We start from the raw sequence: 12,200 nt of genomic DNA on the forward strand, positions 1-12,200 counted from the left end.
CAGGCTATCCCCTGAAGAGGTGGCTCCTTACACCAGTCCGGAACCCGCAGAACCAGCACGAGGAGGACTTCAACCGTGCACATACACGTACTCGTGTGGTCATAGAGCAGACATTCGGCCTATTGAAGGCACGGTTCCGAAGCCTCAGCAGGTCTGGTGGGGCACTCCTGTACCACCATGAGAAGGTGGCAAAGATCGTCATGGCATGTGTCATGCTACACAATATGTGCGTCAGACGGAATGTGCCCCTGCCCCCTGACGCAGGACTGCAATCACCTGACGATGAGGATGAGGAGGGTGCCGATGGGGCAGCACCCCATGGAGGAGGCGACGCACAGGAGGGGCGTGCAATGCGCCAAAGTATCATCGACCTCTGCTTCTAGCACACACGGCTGGTGTGAATCACATGGAGACTGCACTTGGGGCACTGTGTGTCTCTGGGACATGCACACTGTGGACTGTACACCAATAAAGCACACATATGCAATGAAAATGTCCACACATTTCATTTTGGGAAAGAAAAAAGTGTATTCAAACTATGAAATGTCGTGACACACCCCCTCCCACCTCCCCCCTGCCCGTGCTGCGTAGATTGAGCCCTGATCTGCGGATGGGGCTGCTCTGTGCCGAGCTGGCTGATGAGGACGGTCCGGCCTGCACATCTGGACGCATGTCCCTGATGGTCTGGACAAGTTCTGTGAGGACATTGCGCACAGCCGCGAGTTCCGTGCATATGTCCTTTGTGGAGGACTCTATGGCAGCTGTGACTCGGTCTGCCAAACTCTCCATGCCATCCCTTGGCACCCCACACTGTGCAACATGTTCGTTGAGGAGGGCGGATAGCTGCTGCTGGCGGGTAACTATATCCTCAAGTGACTGCTGGTTCTGCTGGCCCATGCCCAGTGGCATTTGCATATCCATTGGGCTGCTCACCTCAGGCTGGGGGGATGGGGTGGCTGGCCAATCCTCGGCCTCCGACTGCCCCTGTGTGGCATCCGCCTGCAGGGGGCTTAGAGATGTGCAGGGGGAATGTGGCTGGGCAGTGGGCCTTCCCTCATCGATGACCTCGATGCTGCCTGCCTCACTGTCGGAGGTTGCCGCTATGGCAGCGATTTCACCGAGGGTGCTGCTTGCAGCAGAGCCTGTCCCTTCAGTGGCCACGACTAGTGACATGTGCGGTGCTGCTGCTGGGTCTGTGTTTGCTGTTGTGGGGGCTGGCACTTGCCTGTCCTCTTCCCCAGGCAGGGTTTGTGGCTGCTGGTGTGTTTGCTTCAGGACGGCTGAGGTGGATGCCTGTGGCCTGGCCCTCTTGGTGGATCTGGATGCAGTGTTGTCCTCTTCCTGGAGGTCTGTGTCAGATCCTGTGGTGGAGCAAAGGAGGGATAGTGTTATTGATGGGTCCGCGGACATTGGCCGTGCATTGTGAGGGATGACATCTATACAGTGGGTACATGCAGCACATTTCAGGCAGGAGCATACAGGTTTTGTGCCTTTTGTGTGGAGGTAGCATGGTGGTATGTGTGTGCCAGCAGTTAGGGTGTGCATGCTGCATGTGTACAGGGTGGAGTCTGGATGTGTCTGTGGACATGCACCTGCCGATGTGTTGCATATGCACTATGGGGCTACATGGTAATTCACATGATGGGACTTTGTTGAGTTTAGCATGGCTTGCTCTGGCCACCTACCTGCATCTCCTGAGGTTGGCGCTCCTCTCTCCATCCCTCCGACACCATGGATGCTCTCCATCCCGATGGTGGATGCACATATTTCCTCCCCTGCTTGCAGCTTTATGGGAGAATCGGATCCACCCCCAGTTGACGTGGCTAGGTTCCGGTTAGCTGAGAGGATGCTTCGGACACGGAGCCTCAAGTCGTCCCAGCGCTTTCTGCACTGCTGGGCAGTGCGGGGTACGGCCCCCACTGCACTCACACGCTGTGCCACTAGGGCCCATATGGCCTTCTTTTTCCCTATTGCCGGCCTTGTCATCTGCGCGGAGAATACAGCTGCAGCATTTTCTTGCAGAGTCTCTGCGAGCATGGTTAGTTCCGCCCTTGAGAAACGGTCTTGGCGCTGCCGGTCACATGCTTTTTTAACGGCTTTGGGCATTTTTACTTGGCTAATTGGGTGGGTGTTGGGTGTGGATAGGTGTCAGGGTTGGATCAGGTATGGTTGTGGAGGATGGCAATGGATTGTGTTTTTCAAGATGGCCGTCGTGCAGTTTCCCGTTCCGCCGCGATGACGCTATTTCCGGTTCCGCCTATTTACGGTGACCGCTAATTACGGTGACCGCTAATTGCGTACGCCGCTATGGTGTGTGTGGCGGTAGTGCTACTTGCGCGGCGTGCGATGGCGGTAAGGGCCGTTTTTGCCCCATTTACGCCATGCCGTACTTTACATTAATGCCATGGCGTAATGCACGTGCCCGATGGGTCGGAATATGCCGCACTTTACGCCATCGACCCATGGCGTAAACTTTGATTACGCCATGGCGGTAATGTTCGGTACTTACCGCCAGGGTCGTAATGAGGCCCTTAGAGTAAACACGGGACCAATACCCATGACGAAAAAAGTTTGTTACTAGGTAGGACTGTTTTTGTTATTCTTTTGTTATTCCTCTGTTCCGTTTTTGTACTTCTTGTTAGTGCACTTGCAGATTCCAAATGTCACAAGGTCTAGTAGGACTGTTTATTGTTCCCTCATCTCTGTTCTCTCCCACCTCTCTTCCACACTTTCTTGCCTTGTTGTGCCTTGAAACACTTTTTGATGTATAAGTGCATTACAAATAACCAATAAATACAATCACATTAAATATGAGCAGCTATCATTTGGAATTTGATCAAATCTGGGACAAACCCTAAACAATCCCTTCTATTCGAATGAGATCTAGCAAATGTGCATTAACACTCTTTATTTCTGTAGCTGCACTAGGAGTTCTTCATGTACCAGAGGTTTCCTACTGACACTGCAGCGAAACTGATCTTTCACACTGCCACACAATCTTACCATTTAGATTATATTTGTATTGACTTCTCTTTGCAGCATAGAGTTCGGGTGCTTTCTATTAATACAGTAGTCGAAAGCGACAAAACACTTTGTTCTTCTCACTTATTTTCAAAGCACATGATTTTCAGTAAATTTACTCCAAAGGATCACTCGGTCCTTATAACAGGTCTAAAATCCAAAGGCAAAAATTAGAGTTGAATGTCGGTGTCCCCCTTGTATGCTAGCATCATTACCATTATTGTCTGACGTGTTTACTCATTAATGTGAGATTAATATGAGAACGTTTAATGAGTTGGTTAAGCATATAGTCCCATATGTAACAAAACTCATGGGTCTGGCCAAATGGGACACGCGAGATTGAAGGCCTAGTATGACATGGATTGTCATAGGGCTAAGATGTGGCTACTCAGAGAAATAAAAGTGGAGGGAAATCCTGGCCCCAACAGATTAACTGCCCTAAGGACAGAATCTATAAATATGCTACTCCTAAAAATATGATTGAAAGAGCTGGCTCAGTAGAATTCTAAGGCAGGTGTATTCAAAAAAGACAAGCGAGAATTCAGGCTGGTAGTTAACCAAGGTGCATTAACAAAAGAGGTAACTATCCAGTATAATATGTGTGGATAGTGTGTACATCATTTTAGCTTGATTTATGGGGCGGACCTTTTCAGGGAATGTGCACCTGGGCTGAAATATAGTTTTGAGGTATCCAATATTGCTCTTATTTTATGGAAGTTGAGATCGGGTCTGCAATTGAATCTCAGAAATAGGACAAGGCCCCAAGTTTGATCAGACTTCCAGAGGACCTGTTCAGGGGTAAACTGAGCATTTGGGTACCATTCTTTAAAAATGAAAACTATATTATCATGCTTCTTTACTGAAATTATCCCAGTTCCTAAAATGAGGGTTCAAGATCCTCCTTGCTATTATCAGCTTATCTCCTTGATCGATAGCATTTCCAAACTCTTTAGAAAGGTTTTGTACAAACGAATTTCCACATGGTCACAGAAATGTGTTGTCCTGTTGCCAGGATGCATTTCAAAAGTCAGTAATACTATAGATCAAGCACTCAATTTCTAAATGGTTACGCAAACATATTCTTTCTTAAATAAGCTATCTCTGTACATTTGGCTTGTAGACATCAGGGCAGCATTTGATTCTGTAGCAAGGGTTGTACTTTGGGAGATCCTAAACAAGCATCTTAAATAATGTTAAAGTCTTAACATTGCATCTGTAACATATGGTCCTTGGACTGCATTGACTCAAACATTCCCTGATATCAGGGGTGTCAATCAAAAATGTGTCCTACTCCCTTTTTCATTTTTACTATACATTGATCATGTAGCTGAGATAATCTTAATTCTAGAAGCTAATTTGTCCCGATATTGCTGACACAACGCGAGTTTTTCGAAAAATGCTGTTACAGATAATGCAGTTGTAATGAAGTTCAAACATCAAAAAACCCAAAAGGACATCAGAAGAAGATTGATTGTTTTGCTCAATTCTGCAACAAAAACACCTATTAATACAGACAAAACAAAAGGCATGAGCTTTAGTTATGGCAACATTGCCAAAATTCTTTCTTTATCCTAAAATGGCATTCAAATAGAACATGTTTTGCTTCAGGACTATCTCATTATTCGTTTCACCCACAGAGGGGTAAGAGGAGTGACCGACTAAGGAAAACTGAACTTTCTTTAGCAAAAAGCTGCAGGGGTATTTTTAATGCTATCAAGACCTGCAGCTAAAAGATTGCGTCATTGGCCCCAAAGGGGCACAAAGTTAAGATCGTGTGCCTCCTCTCGGAATGGGGCTGAACTTTAGGGATTCAGTACATTTGAAAATCCTGTGCTAAAAGAGAATCGCTGAATCTCCCCAAATGTGCCATAACACTCTATTTTGAGCTGAGCTGTGATGGAATTGATGGTGTGCACATTTAGAATCTTTATCCTATTGGCTCAAGCTTTGGAGTACCCCTCTGTTGCATAAGTATATATGTTATGTACAGGATGTCTGCAGCATGAATGGTGCTAGCTCCCTGACATGGTTTAGGAATGCAAGTTTGGTTTTCAACCTGCTGGGGCTTTTCTATGTGCACACTAATCGGACTACAATAGAAGTAAAAACAATATGTGTGTTTAAGGATCCATAGCATTCCAACATCTAGAAGAATGCACATCGATAATTTAACCTCAGACTTAGTAAGGGTGCTTGCCACCAAATGTAGATGAGGCATTTTACCTCTGCCATCTTTGACAGGCAGGTGGAATAAGGATGGCCCACTTATGTGTCCAAAATGTGTTACTGTTATTGAGCATGTTTCCCATTTTATTCTGTTTTTTTCCCTTTTAGGTTAAACCGCAGCAGCAAAAGCTCATAGGCCATCTTCAAGTGAGATGAATCATCCACTGAAGGGAAGCAATGTATCTGTTTTATGTTATGTCAAATGGTCCTATTTGTGTGTAATTAGCTAACACTTTACTGTGTGCTTGGTCTACATGAGCAAATTATGTTAATCTATAATGGTTAGTGGATATTAAATTGCAGGCTACTCAACCAATGTATACATTCTGTGACTATCTTCAATTTTAGAGTGCGCATTTTGCAATTGGCGATTTTATTGTTTGCAATGTATTCTTTTATGAATCTTCTGTGATTCGAAATACACTAATGTACTACTATTACAATGCAAAAGTGAGTTAGGAACAAATAACCTCCATGTGATTGTCAGAGATTATCACTATGAAAAGAACACTCTGCTCCACTCTAATGCATTTTATTCAATATATGTAGAACATTCCAGAATTTCTGCTAACTCATCAAGTGTGGAATAGGGAAGAGCGAAAGACTGCACATGTCTTTGTGATATTAACTGTCTAGGGAAGGGGAAAACAGGCACCCTCCATGGCTGCTTAGTCCATGAGGACACTTTCCCAACTGACATAATCTACCACAGTTTGGTTATAAAGGCACATCGCTAGTGCTAATTCAACATTAATGATTTTACAAGGGCATTAACATACTGATTTCTGAATCCATGTGCCAGCGGTTCTATAGAGTAGAAGACTGTTATGAAACGAAGGCGTGTTCCTGTGTAAATAATATTAGACAATTGATTGAGAGGCTGCCAGCAATTACTCGACTGGTAGCTATCACGAATAAATCATATCATTTAGTAAAAAAATGATATATCATCTAACATACTATAATTGTGCAGTATATTTTGTTATTGACACGAAACAACAAAGACATAGTGGTACAAACAAAAATATATAATTGTTTATAAGCAAGGAGAAAGCAAGTTTTGGAGCTTGTGTGAACTTTTTTTTAATGACATCATTGCTTGTAAAAGAGAATAATGAAAACTTTCACAAGAAAATGTCACAAAAACAGTGAGAAATATTTACAGAACTTGCAACATCTTGGTAATACACGAATACATATTGCTTTGAAGAAAAGATAAACAGAGAAGCTGAATTTAACAGATCACGCTCAGTGTGACAGCAGCACAGGTCTGTCTATAAGGCTAAATGTGCAGGATGGCTCATGAAACCGACTATAGCTAGCTGTCCCTAGCTTAATTGGGGCTAGTGTCTCTAGCCTTTTTATGTGGCAAAATCAACCCAAAATGTAGAAAAAGGCTGGGTAAATTTTAATTACAGCACAGATGGCAGTAAAGTGTTAAACTTATTCAAGTTAAATATGATAATGAAAAGATGTACATAAGGCTGAAATAATGTACTATGCCTTCCACTGTCCAGAGTGATGGTACGCATGGGTAACCACATCCACTGGTCTCGGTGTAAGCAGAACCCCAGTGCTAAGACAGTGGCAAAACTGGCGTTTCGTGGTATACTGACAAGTGTGAACCACCTTCGTCAGGGATATTGATTCTTGATCCAGCCCCTGTAGAACAACCAGACATGGACTTGTCACTGAGTAATATCTTAAGTGACTAGCTCCCAAGCATGAGGATGAAAGGTGATTAAAAAGCAACATATGATAGATATGACCGGGTGTTTGCCCTTTATTTGGATCGGTACCCCATAACCACCCCCCCTAATCCATTTACCCAAGTTGAAGTGCAACACCAAATAATAACCTACTGGTGCATAGGTGTGCTGAATGTGTTGTGTGAAAATACTATTAGAAAAACCTTCTGGTGCTCCCCTGTACATTATTGATGAAATACTTGTGAAAAAGTGAGGGGAGGAAGAAAATCAAGAGAAAATAGAACTACGATGCGCTTACAGGGATCCTAATGCGATGTTGTGAATGCCTAATAAGTAGTCATTCTGTTGTCATTACGTTAATGAAAACGGTCTCTTGCCACGAGTCAGAGGACGACTCCTCACAAATGTATAAAACAGTCTGAAACAGAGTGGAAGAACCAGAAAAAATACTGGCTTTTAATATGCATCCATAACATGTTTTTGCATACTTTATAACATCGTTTTAATGGGGAGACAGGCACGTTTGAAAAAGTAAACGTACCTGTTGCAGGAGGTGTCGTTGCACGGAAATAAATTCCGGTCATTCAGGCACTAATGTGGACAGGGAGCCATGTTGCTGCAGGCTCGTGAGTTATCCGCAAGGTGCCAACGGTACAGGTTGTCCGTATTCCTATGAAACAAAACATATGTTTTGACTCGTAGGAATAACATTGGCGCATTTAAGTAAAATGAAAGCGGGCTCGCAATAACTTACTTGCAGTTATCCTGCCGTCAGAAAGCTGTATAGAACGACCTGCGAGGAGTACTGGAACCACGTGAGGTGACTTGAATTATGGGGGCGTGGCTACAGGTATAGGCATAGGTTAAATCATAAAAATAGAAAGAGGACTGGCGCTGCATGGGCCAGAACAATACAATGCCTGTTGAGACATGATGCTTGGCCTAGCTAAGACGATACCCGTGAGACATTTTAAGGGGATTCCAAAGTCATCAAAGTAAGAAATCTTAAAAAAGTGGAGTGCCATCCACCCACAAGAATAACAATGCCTTAAAATATGGAAAATACAGACAGGAGTGGAAAATGCTAAACAAAGATAGAAATTGGAAATTAAGTGTGTAATGGACAATCATTTTACCATACTGGGAATGCTTTATTGAGCCCATGCTCAATAGTATCCAATAGAAAAATCCAGCATGCCTCCTTGTTAGCCAGTGTTTGAAGTGGGGTGGCTGCATTCTTAACGACATCGATAACCTACCAATATAGGTCTTCAGTGGTGTGATCATATTCTATAAAGTGGCTCACTAAGGACGAGTTGATGGCTTTACAGCGAATATGGCATCAGTGTTCCATAATTCACGTATGAACCAGACGTGTGGTTTTGCCTATGTATTCAAGTCCACCCGGGCACTCGATACAGTAGATAACCCACAGTGTTTTACAGTTTGAATGGTGACGCATTTCCCAAGTTTTTCCATTCAAAGTGAAAGCTTTTACTTTGACTGCATATTTGCACACAGAGCAAGTTCCACAAGGGAAATGCCCTGTGAGGGGCCGATGGTCCCAGCTAGATGTTATTGATCTAGAGGATTTATTCTGGGTAGAAGCATGAACCAGTTGGTCCTTCAGGTTCTTTTGCCTTTTCATGGCAAAAATTGGAAGAGGTTCTTCAGGTAAAGACAGTTGTGCCACAGACCAATGTTTTGTAATATTTTTTTTAATTAAAAAGGTATGTGGGCTATATGTAAGGGCAAAGACTAATTTGTCTTGTGATGTCTTATCTTTAGGTTGTAGCAGGGTTTCACGTGGGGTAAATCTTGCCCGTTTATATGAATCGGAGACAAGTTTTTTTGGGTAACCCCATTGTTTAAATTTGGTGGTCAAGATCTGTGCATGATGGTCATAGTCGGATACTGATGTACAATTCCTTCTCAGTCTCAAGAACTGAGAGTAAGGTAAATGTTCTTTTTGTGTGTGCGGATGGAAACTGTCGAAATGCAATAATGTGTTGTGATCAGTGGGTTTAGTAAATAGTAAGCAAACCAGTTTTTTGGTCTGATGCTGAATCAGGAGGTCCAGAAAGGGAATCTGAGTATTACTCATGGAGATAGTAAATTTGATGGTCTGATGACATTGGTTGAGCCATAGCAAGAAAGCATTGAGATTGTCTATGGTGCTGTGCCAAATGAAGATAATATCGTCAATGTATCTGCGCCAGCTCTCAATGTGCTGACGATAAGGGTTTAGATCTGAAAAAATACATTTTGCTTCAAAGTCAGCCATAAATATGATGGCTAGGCTCGGGGCAAATGCTGCCCCCATAGCCGTTCCTTGAGTTTGTACTGCGGTTCTATAGAAACGTATTTCCATCAATAGAATCCCAAAGTTCTGGAATGTGTAAAATGCATAACTGAAGTTGGTAAAAATAGTTATCTGCTTGAAATGAGCTAAAGTGCATGCTCCTGTAAGGTGGCAAGCCCTGCTATTTGTCCTCAAAATACATCCGGGTGTTGACTGCTTTTAGTTACTGCATGTGTCATACACATTGTATTTCCTGATTTTAACACCACTTTTTCATACCTTAATAAAGACCCATCCACATAGTATTCTTTTTTCTGAATTTGGCAATTACATTTCTAATAGGTCCTGGCATGGTCTAGTGAGTGTACAGTAGTTAACAGGCAATTATGGGGCACCCCACCTGTTGACCATGAAAGTAGATAGCCTGGATTTAACACTGGGAATCCTGTAAAGGTCAAATTGAATATAACAACATTATTTTGTATACCCCTCCTTTTAAAAAGCCCAACCTGGATTCTTCAGAGGTGACAAACTACCGTCCCATATATTTGCTCCCGCTGCTGATAAAGCTTATGGAAGTGATTATAACTCCATATTTTTCCAGTTTTTTGGAAACAAATAGATGCTTGCACTCTTTTCAATCAGGCTTTAGACCTTCGATGAGCACAGAGTCTGTCCTGTTTTCACTCCTGTATTATCTAGCGATACTCCAGGACCGTGGTGGGGTTAGGGTATTGATTCTCCTTGACCTGTCTGTGGCTTTTGATACAGTGGATAATGACATCCTCCTCTGCCATCTCTAACAGGCTGGCACCTCTGGCATTCCTTTAGCCTGGTTTGCGTCTTTTCTTGCAGAGCGCTCACAGACCATCTCCTTTCGCTCTTGTTGATTCGCACCTTTTGACTCTCTTGGTGTGTGCCCCAGAGTCTTCCCTCTCACCATTGCTTTTTAATCTCTACTTGTGTCCTCCGGTGGAACTCATTGCTGAATATGGGTTTCATTTCTACACTTACGCCAACAACACACAACTTGTGTTCGGTCTGGACTCACCCCTAACTGAGCCATTGCATAAACTTAGAGATTGTCTATCAGCCAGTGGGTGTTGGATGTCAAACAACTGGCTAAAGTTGAATGGAACAAAGACCGAGGTCAGGGTAATCCGTTCTCAGACAAAGAAAGCCAGTTGGAGCGCTGTCTATTGACCAGATTCTCTTGGCCCTTGCCCAGTCCTTAGTACATCAGTTAAGAGCTTAGGTGTGAAGCTTCTCTAGTCAGGGTCGAGAGAAGCACAGATCACAACAGTTTGTAACACCGGCTTTGCTAAAATGTAAGTACTTAGAACATTCCTTCCATTCCTACACACGGATTGTCGAATTAAGGTGGTCACCTCATCCATCATGTGCAAAAAGTCACCCACTAGTTACTAACATCACTTTGCAGATACAGGACAAGTTTGGATGATATATAGCACCAGTATATCTTCGTCATGTATTTTTGTATCAATAGTTGTTTTATGTGTCTGGACACTCTTTAATGTCCAGTTTTATCATGTATAAATAAAAGCAAATTTATTTTTGGATAATTCCCAACCATATCGTCTTTATATATGTTTGATAAAACGACTTCCTCACCGGCCCTTGCCTCAGATAAATGCTAATTTTTGCAGTCCTATAGGATATTAGCAGGTAGCTTGTTGTGGACCCTGGTTGTTTATACATGGTTTCTCGTCCTCCCCCAACACGCCCCTAAAAAAAGAGGACACTTGATCGCTCGTTCTTTAATTACACACGTACTCTTACTTCCTGCAGATTTTCTGTCCTAAACAATGGTCCTTTGTGTACACAATTGAAGCTTTTGTTTGGATGCTCTATGGCCTTTCTCTGCTATTAACAGCTCCTATAGAATAACAATGAGGCAGCATCGAATGGTTCATGTGCTATTCCAGCAGGGTTATTTATACCTGAATAGTATGTAAACGCTACTTTCACTCCAGCACAATAATCTACAGGTCGCTCATCTTTTTTTGCTTACATTTATTGTTTTCAGTGCAACTGGTCTTTCTTGGGCACACAGTTATAGGCCAACCACACCTCTGATTATAATTGTGGTACACTTTGGCCAGCAATATCACACTCAAGAGCTGGTTCAAGTCAGGCCAAGAAGGGATCAACATTCAATAACTATCTTTAATTCCACAGTAAAATCCCTTTAGTTGTCCTAATGTCCATAGGGCATGCACCATTATCAGATTTACAGCACCACAAATCACACCTGTGAGTGTCTGGAATGGACAAACAGTGGTGGAAAATCTAGTTATTTTCTGTACTTGGGCTGATACTAATTATGTGTGCTTCCAATGTTCTGAAGCTACCTTGGCTGGGAGTTATAGGGTTGGGCTTGCACTTGCATCCCTAGCATGTCTGCAGATCTCTGATTATGAGTTAAGCTTTAAGTGTCCAGCCAATCAATTGGCAGTCATTTAAAAAAATGGAAATTGTATGCAATGTTCTGTGGGTACCCCTGTATGCAATTGTCATTACTCTCAAACCAGAAAAAAAAAACCTAAGAGTATATTTGTAATACCAGGAACACAAAGTTTTGGGTGTTGGTTTTAGCGGCAATGTGTAGTTTGTTAGCTTGTGATTAATGCAATCGCTACCAATAATCTGTAGATACCTGGTGCAGTAGGGACTTGTTTAAACAAGAGAAGTTCTCTGTGCTGTGGTTGTTGTGAATTCCTATAAGTCAGATTTAACAGCTTATGGATATTTTGAGTGCAGTATACATTAGTTTATTAGGTATATGTCACGATTAATCAAGAAGTTATGATTTGTGATGGGTCATATGAGCACTTGTCATTTTAGCGGTGGATTATGTATACAAATGTTTTATTTTTTTTCTGAAGTATTGTGTCTGTGCCCTTTCATGTCACTACCTACAA

General features: G+C 42.9%; 1 long non-coding RNA gene across 1 annotated transcript in view; it reads right to left on the reverse strand.

The window, feature by feature from the left end:
• Positions 1–7,772, reverse strand: part of LOC138473633 (uncharacterized) — a 43,587-nt gene extending 35,815 nt beyond the window's left edge. The window contains exons 1-2 of the long non-coding RNA XR_011268824.1: positions 7,711–7,772; positions 7,498–7,626 (exon numbers count right to left, since the gene is read on the reverse strand). This is a non-coding gene — a long non-coding RNA (uncharacterized lncRNA). The remainder of the gene's footprint in view (positions 1–7,497; positions 7,627–7,710) is intronic.
• Positions 7,773–12,200: the final 4,428 nt, after the last annotated feature.

The sequence above is a fragment of the Ambystoma mexicanum genome, chromosome 8, assembly GCF_040938575.1.
Source record: "Ambystoma mexicanum isolate Mex_15411 chromosome 8, UKY_AmexF1_1, whole genome shotgun sequence".
NCBI lineage: Eukaryota > Metazoa > Chordata > Amphibia > Caudata > Ambystomatidae > Ambystoma > Ambystoma mexicanum.